We start from the raw sequence: 9,319 nt of genomic DNA on the forward strand, positions 1-9,319 counted from the left end.
TGATGAATAAAAGAATTAATTTCTCACCCTTGTGAGTGAACATCATCTTCATCATCTAAGCAGATCTGAAAAAACTATCAATCATTTTTTTATGTGTTCAATGTTTTTGCAGTGGAAACACACACACACACACACACACACACACACACACACACACACACACACACACACACTCTCACCGCTGGCTGGACTTCTACTGGCATCAGCCGCTAAACATCATGAAATCAACCTCCATTTGAATTCTACAGTGGATCTGTGATGTCTAAACAAACCCATTTCACATCTCAGCAGAGAGAAAGAAATAAAATCCTGAGAATAGACACACACACACATACACACAAAACCTCTCTGAGAAACACTTTCAGACACCATCAGTGTCTGGCATGAAAACACTGCATTCAGTGTGTGTGTGTGTCTGTATTACAGTAAACGTGTTCAGCTCAGGCTAAAACTGTTTATTTAGGACTAAATATTTCCCCACATACTATAAAATTATGACCATCTTACAGTAAAACAACAACAAAGTCACTACCAACAACTTCGCAAGACTGTTCAACCAGTATGCTAATTATTAATTTCATATATAAGCACGAAATGCATGAGGAATGAAACATTTACACTTTTTAAAGTTTGCACAGCTTTGCTTCACATCTACAAGTGGACAATTCCTCTGTCAGTGTACTGGGAGAGGACAGCAGTGTCGTTACAAGCATGAAGACGGATGAGTTACGCCGAGGAAGCGACTGCAGCAACAACCACTCGGGCAATTAGAAATCCCATTCAAACGAGCGCGACCGGCTGATGGACGAGACCTTTATTTCCATCAGACAGCGACAGCAGACAATGAACATGAACCGGAGTCTTTACGAACTCCATACGCCACCAGAAGAACTATATCATCTCATTTGACGAACTTCTCTGTTTATTTCGATCTCGATGGACTCAAATCAAACGTCAAAGTCGTTTATTGCCATATGCACCATGTATGAAGTACAATTACTTGAATGCATCTCCACAGTCTATAGACAGGACAGAACACAATAAACAATATTGCTATGCACATAAATAAACATATGCAAAAAATAAAAACAATCACATGATCCAGAATTCATCTTTCATCATTATATAAATTTGAAGCCACTGAGGAATAGTTGACGTGCACATGTGACCATCAAAATAACCTTAATGTCATTTCTGTATTGCATGTGTGCAGTGTTGCTAGGCAACCGTGAATCAGTCTACAGTTAATGAATGTACTAAGAATTATTGTAATTCTTAAACATGGTAAAATCACTGTAACACAGTCTTGCATATTGATTTACTCTTAAATTGGAGCGCTAAGATGCGGAAAAATGTAGTGTAAGACATTTATTCATCATTGTAAAAAGTGGGTGTTGCATATCAGAATCAGCATTATTATAGTTAACTAAAAACATAAAAATAAATACATAAACGTTAACTGAAGAAAAAAAATCAGCTAATTGCCAAGGCAACATTTCCCATTTTCATACTAAAATAACAAAACTAAAATGGAAATAAAAGCAAATTAGTGAAAAATTTAAGACAAACTATACAAAATAAAAACTATAAAACAAATAACACTAACAGAACAAAACAACAAAAAGCCTAACCAGTTGTCTGTTAGTTACTTCAAACTGAATGAAATAAAAGCATTTTTAGAGAAATCCTTTGCTCACGGAAGTGTTTCCTGTCATTCCTGCATCTCCTGAATCACTCGTGATTAAAGAAACACCTGGAAAATCCCTCCTGTGCGGAGCGTGACACTGTAGGAAAACTGTGAATGCAAATGAAACACAGCTGGAGATTCAGTGGCCGCTGGTCTGCAAACAGGCCAGTCTAAAGAAAAGAAACTTCCATGCAGTGTGTTAAAGAACAGAGACGGACGTTATCAAAACATTCATGGACTCTGCCAGGCTTTAAAGGGGTCATATGATGCTTTTTTAAAGATCATTATTTGGTGTAACAGAATATGTTGACATGCTTTAATGTTCAAAAAACACATTATTTTTCAAATACTGTACATTATTGTACTTCCTCTATGCCCCGCCTCTCTCAAACGCTTCGTTTTCTACAAAGTCCGAAAGGAAAACTTGAAATCGCATCATATGACCCCTTTAATGGAAAAACATGGAAAATGTTGGGAATGTAAGGGATGTAATATAGGGTGATATCAGGCAAATTGGGCCATCAGGTAAAATGGGCCATTTAAGGTTTGAGTGTCTTATCTCTTTAAAAGTTAACAGCCAATGACTGCAAAGAATTTCAAACTGTTGCCATAACAGTACTTGATATTTAGCAAATGATTTCTAAGGGGGAGGGGCAATGCCTCATTTTGAGACCAGGCCAGAAAAAAAGCAAGCTGAGTGGCCTGACACTCAATAATAAGGTTGATAAATCAATAAAAAACAAATGCACATTTAGAAATAATGATTCATAACCCATGTCTTGATGGCCTCTGTGAACACTACTTGTTATTGTTACATTTTTAATGACATTTGTTTTATTGATGAAATTGATTGAAATTGATGTTCTAATGTAATGTAATAGCAATGTTACACTGTTACATTATAAAATTAAATATGTTTTATCAGAAATGTCTCTATTTCACTTTACAGTTTGACTGGCCCATTTTTGCTGATCAGCCGGCCCATTTTACCTGAACACTGCTATCTCAAAAAATGTGGAGCAGCTAATGTTTCAAAACCTGTAGGGCATGAACAATGATATTTTATTACATCAATTCAACACAAAAATATTACAAACAGTCCTTATTAATCATAAGAACACAGTTAAATGTCATACATGGGTTTTTTGTTAGTGTCCCAAGCCAGTAACCAAAAAGTGGCCCAATTTACCTGATATCACCCTACATATTTCTAGAGTAATTATTCATTACTGAAGATGAAGATATACTGCATCAAAAGACAAACAAACCAAATTCATGAAATGGGACTTGAATGATTGACTTTGCACAATTAAACCCTTGAAAGAACTATTACAGGTTCAATAGGAGTGTATCTATTGCCAGCATCTGTAGCATTATGTTTATTACTGTAGAATAGTGTTGTCAGAAGACCCGGTACTTCGGTACCAAGTCGGTACTAAAAAAATGAAAACGTTACGGTACCCGGTTCTTGATGCGCGATCCGAAAGGTGCGCAGATGCGCTGTTTGTGTCATATCAGTCAGAAAAGCAGTTCTGGGCTTTTTTATTTATTTATTTATTTTATTTTTTATAGCTAACTTAGTAATTATTCTTGGCTGAATAACTCCAGGTTTTCAAAAGCCCTTTAAAATTAAATATGTACACAGTTTGGATTAAATGAAAGTCTAGTTACATTTTTTAATTAGCATGTTTTTGTTTTTTTGCTTTGGTACCGAGAACCGTGGATTTTCACTGGTATTGGTACCGAATACTGAAATTGTGGTACTGTGACAACACTAGTGCAGAAAATCAGATGCACTTACAATTTGCATTTAACTTATTTGGATTTATATACATTTATATTATTACAATTTATAATATCACTTATTTAATATCACTTATTATATAAAATTGTATAAAAAAGTTGTATTAAATTTTGTATAAAAATGTACTATTTATCGATATTGAATATAATTTAATATATTTGATATTCTAATATTTATCAATATTTAATATAAAACGAACACTTTTAGATTTTTGATAAATGAGCTGTTAAAATAAGAATCAGTTTGTAAATGTTTTTAATTGTGTTTTGATACTGTGTTTTTCTTCTGATAATGTAATGCTGCATCTTGGCCAGGTCACTTCTGTAAAAGAGATTTTTAAAGGACAATAATAATAATAATAATAATAATTTATTACAATTTTAATTGTCATGCACAATTAAGACCAGAGGTAGCAGCACTGATTTCTTTCAAATATGAAACAAATACTAAATTTACTAAATAAATTAACTTAAAAAAATTAAATATAGTTGCATATACAAGCAGAATATTAGTAGATTTCCAAATAGTACACAGATTCTAAAATTAATAAATCAAATTAAATTAATAAATTAATACAACTGCATATAGGAGTAAATATTATTAGATCTTCAAATACTATAGAGAAAAATTACTAAATTAAATGAACTAAGATTGAAAAAAAACATTATTCATTACAGCTGCACGTACATGCAGAATATTATAAGATCTTCAAATCTGAAGTTTACTAAATTAAATTAAGAATTTAAATAATTATTCTAATTCAATACACCATTAGAATATTGTCAAATACTACACAAATAGTAAAATCACTAAAGTATATTTAAAAAAATATATTATTATACAGCTGCATATACAAGTAAAATATTATCAGACTGACACATACTATATAAATTCTAAATTAACTCAATTAAACTAAGTATTCTAATAAGCTGTATTCTAATTCAATACAGCTGTATATACAAGAAGATTATTATTAGATTTTCAAATGTTCTGCAAATACTACATTTACTAAATTAAAAGAACTGTATTTATATATATATATATATATATATATATATATATATAATTTATTCTAATTCAATACACCATTAGAATATTGTCAAATACTACACAAATAGTAAAATCACTAAAGTATATTTAAAAAAATATATTATTATACAGCTGCATATACAAGTAAAATATTATCAGACTGACACATACTATATAAATTCTAAATTAACTCAATTAAACTAAGTATTTTAATAAGCTGTATTCTAATTCAATACAGCTGTATATACAAGAAGATTATTATTAGATTTTCAAATGTTCTGCAAATACTACATTTACTAAATTAAAAGAACTGTATTTATATATATATATATATATATATATAATTCAAATTTAATACAGCTGCATGTATATTTCATTAAAAAATTTGACATTTTGTCATAAAGCAGTTTTTTTCCTTTAGACACTCTATTAAGATTGTCAGAAAGGCCAACTTGACCTCAGACGTAAATAAAGGTCGTCTGGCAAACGTTTCAAAGTCATTTTGAGAGAGTTCATCATGTCATGGCTATGAAAGGCTCTCTGTAAACCATACTAAAATGAATCTGTGAAGCCGTCCGGCGCTCCAGATCAGAAACCAGGCTTCAATTATGTAATGGGGTTACGGCCGGCGCTCTGCCGGAGAGCAAATGCAGCACGAGGGGGCCGTTCAATCGCAGCTAATTGAATACATTACGGCCCCGCAGCACGTCTCCACGTGTTACGAATGACAAGATTCCCCAGAAGCTTCACACAACTTTCCTTCAGAACATCACGTCCAAATATCCATGAGCTGCTTTTAAGGTTATCTGACGGAGAGACGCAAAAAGCAGAGTCCTGCATGGGTCCTGTCAGGTAAACATGCATCCGCAGTACATAGGCCTAACAGAACACCCGACCCGTTATCCGACAGCAGCCAGCACCAATTTAATTCTGTACCCGACCCGTTTGACATAAAGACCGCGACCTGAACCGTGCCCGCATTAAATAGGCTACTGCATCAGTAAGGCAAAATTATTTATTTTCTCATGTAACACAAGCAATCAAACCAAAATAGGCATTTTAAGTTGGTGTTTTGAAGAGAAATAGACAAGCAGTGCAACAGAACAAAGAACGCGCATCCTTGCTGTAAACAATAAAAACTTTTGCCTAGGGATGCACCGAAATGAAAATTCTTGGCCGAAGCCGAAACCGAACAAAATTAAACACAAGGCCAAATACCAAACATGGAGTTTTTTCCCCCCATGTATTTTGCCAATTTTTTTTTCACCATTGCATAAATTAAAAAGCCAAAATGTGCTTTTTACCGTTTTGTCTTGCTTTTCAAAGAAAAAAAAAATCAATTACAAAACAACAATTTAAAAATATTTAACACTAAACATTTTTAACATTCTAGCAGACACTATAGCAACAAAGCACAATTTAACCTAAAATTAATAAGTTAGTAAAATAATATTTTTTGGCCATCAGACCCCCCTCTTGAATCAGGCATGTATTTTTACTGTACAATTAAAAGCAGCCTTGCTGAGCAGAAGAGACTTCTTTTAAAACATTAGAAAATATTACAGATCCCAATTTGAACACTGTGTGTGTATGTTATAATAAATGTATTAACAGAGCTGTTGTAATGATTATTATCGTCTTACTATTTATTTTATTTTACAGAACAACAATAAAATTACAATACTAACATTTATGAATGTTGATAAGAGTTCTTGCTTTTTCTCAACTTTTATTTTTACTGGAAACGTGCAGGAAGACCTCAATGCTTCTTTTTGTTGACAACAGATTTATAAATGAGTCTCATTACGAATACGTCGTACATATCGCATTGTCACATGCCTTGTAAAAAATCATAACAATGTGACTGAGCAACTGACGAGTGACAGTGTATCAGCGCAGATTTTCCTCGCGCTTTGGACTTTGAACCTGTTAACAAGCAGATCTGCTGCGAGTTCGTGCAGCGCTGTCAGAATACATGCAATGCGTGCGTGTATTAGAAAACATAACGTTCTGCAGTTTATTTACTAATTGTTTAAGGCCATTTCGCGATTTCAATCATCATACAGTAACCAGCAACAATCACCCCTTCCTCTTCTCCTCGAAGACATGCGATGCACTCCTAAACAGTCTTTCGCTGTTGGTGCTTGTAATGATATTTGCGTCTTTCTCCAACAGTTTCAATGCTTCCACACTGCTGACGTGTGTGCTGCATTATAAAGAGTGCGCGCCTCTCACTCTACGCTGGTTGCTATTTGATAGCATCATATCATTGTTCGGTACAATTTATTCGGTCTTTTCGCTTATTCTGTTTTGAACAAATGTGCATAAACTACACGCTTATAATTCTTCATAAAAGAACAGAACATATTTAATTATGCCTTTAATGTTAAATGCCATTGTCTCTCCTTAAACTCTGCAGTGTGTGGCCGTTAGTCCTTTACAGAAGCATTAAAAATAAATCTTAAAAACGCTGCAAATCGAATGTTGTTAAGGCAATATTATTGCATTTCATAAGTTCCACTTATGATTCATGCGCTTTTGTTCGCGGGAAAGTGAGCAAGACACAACAGTTATGGTATCATGATTATGGTTAAATAAGATAAAAGACATAATATAAAGAAATTAGGTACATTTATTTTCAAATTAAAAATCACAACACACATGTATCATTCAGTAGTGCGTTTTAAATATAATGCAAGCGCAACTTGTGTAGATTTAAAAAGGCATGACTGCTTCATTTTGACGTGTATTTGTATACTTTTACCATCTAATCAATCTCAGCATGCTTTAATTTGGTGTCGCTAGACGTTTGCATCACTAAAGTTAAATTAGCCTAAGCCTTTTTTGGCCTGTGCTCTGGAAGTGATCTGTTAATTCTGCTAAACTTTAATTAATTTAAAACTAAAACTAAAACTGAAACTAAACTACATAAAAACTAAATAGAAATGTGTTCAAAAAATAAAAACTAAACTAAACTAAAACTAACAAAATTATTAGTGATACTAATAAAAACGAAACTAAAGTGTATTGCAAATTTGAAAACGATATTAAAATAAAACGAATTTAAAAATGCAAAACTATAATAAGCTTGAATTGGAGATGAGTTTTGTTGCTGCTTTGTTGCAGTTTGCTGATTTTTGTAAAATAACTTCTGTTTTTGCTTTTCAGATAAAATGGTGGTTTCGGTTACTTGAAACAAAACAAACATTAACTGAAATAAAATAGACAAAAAACATATTTTCTTTCAGCTATAATTGCCAAGGCAACATTTCTGTTTTTCATTTAGTTTAACTTGAAGTAAAATAACTAAAGCTAAAAAAAAGGTGTCAAATATTTTGATGGAAATTAAACAAAAATATTAAATATATTCTAAACACATAATTTTTTTTTTCATAAAATGAACTTAAATACTAGATGTAAAGCATGAACTAAATGAAATATACCATTAAAATATTCTCCATTCTCAAATATTTAGATTGAAATTTAACAAAAATATTAAATATATCCTAAAAACATCTTTTTTTTTTTCATAAAATGAACTTAAATATTAGATGTAAAGCATGAACAAAATGAACCATACCATTAAAATATTCTCCATTCTCAAATATTTAGATTTAAATTTAACAAAAATATTAAGTATATCCTAAAAATATAATTTGTTCTTCAAATACTAGTTTATTTTCGTGAAATGAACTTTAATAACAGATGTAAAACATGAACAAAACTACACTCTAAACATGCACTTAAAAATATTGAGCAAATATTTGTGAAAGCTGAGGAAAAAATATTATTTGTTAGTCAAATAGTTTATAAACTTAAAAAACAGATTTAAAGCAAAAACAAAACAATGCAATATATCATAAAAACATTCTCCATTCTGAAATATTTTAACTGACATTTAACAAAAATATTGAGTATATCCTAAAAATATAATCTGTTGGTCAAATACTAGTTTATTTTTGTGAAATACACTTAATAGATATAAAGCATGAACAAAATTATGAAATAATCCAAAAAATATTCTCCATTCTCAAATATTTTAATCGAAATTTACTAAAATATTGAATTTATCCTATAATATAATTTGTCAGTCAAATACTAGTTTATTATTTGTGAAATACACTTAAAAGATATAAAGCATGAACAAAAATGTGCTTTAAAAACATAAAATACAATGCACTACAATGCAATTTTAAAGCTGTGAAATCAATGAAAAATAATTATATAAATATTCTTAATTCTCAAATATTTTGACTGAAATTTAGCAAAAATCTTTTGTATATCCCAAAACTATATGTTAGTCAAAAACTAGTTTTTTTTCGTAAAATAAACTGAAATAATTTATGCAAATTTTGTTGGATTTTTATTTGTTTCATTGTATTTTTTTTTTGTTCAACAATTACTTAAGTGATTTTATTATAGTTATTTATTATTGTGATATTAAAAAGACACTAATTTATTTTCACGTGATCCTGCCAACATTAAATGCAGGTTATGGGTTTTGTAATGTATTTTTCGATGTAAAATCTGAGTCCTGAAGCAAAACCAGTACAGAAACACTGCCTCAGGAAATCCTGCTGACTCTGGTTTTCCAGTTTCTAATTCATTAAGTTCAGTTTCGTTTCATTACGTCTGAAGCGGATCATTAATGCCTGTGAAAGCAGGTCTGAGACTCAATATCTCACTCAGCTCTTTACAAACACTAATAAGCACTAAAGCACACCAGTAACGCCGACACACACTCACACACACACTCACTCGCTCACTCACTCACTCACTCACTCACTCACTCACTCACG

General features: G+C 31.5%; 1 pseudogene; it reads right to left on the reverse strand.

The window, feature by feature from the left end:
• LOC107655285 (uncharacterized) overlaps window positions 1-9,319 on the reverse strand; it is a 97,046-nt pseudogene that overhangs the window by 37,261 nt on the left and 50,466 nt on the right.

The sequence above is a fragment of the Sinocyclocheilus anshuiensis genome, unplaced genomic scaffold (assembly GCF_001515605.1).
Source record: "Sinocyclocheilus anshuiensis isolate Anshui unplaced genomic scaffold, SAMN03320099.WGS_v1.1 scaffold1176, whole genome shotgun sequence".
Lineage (NCBI taxonomy): Eukaryota > Metazoa > Chordata > Actinopteri > Cypriniformes > Cyprinidae > Sinocyclocheilus > Sinocyclocheilus anshuiensis.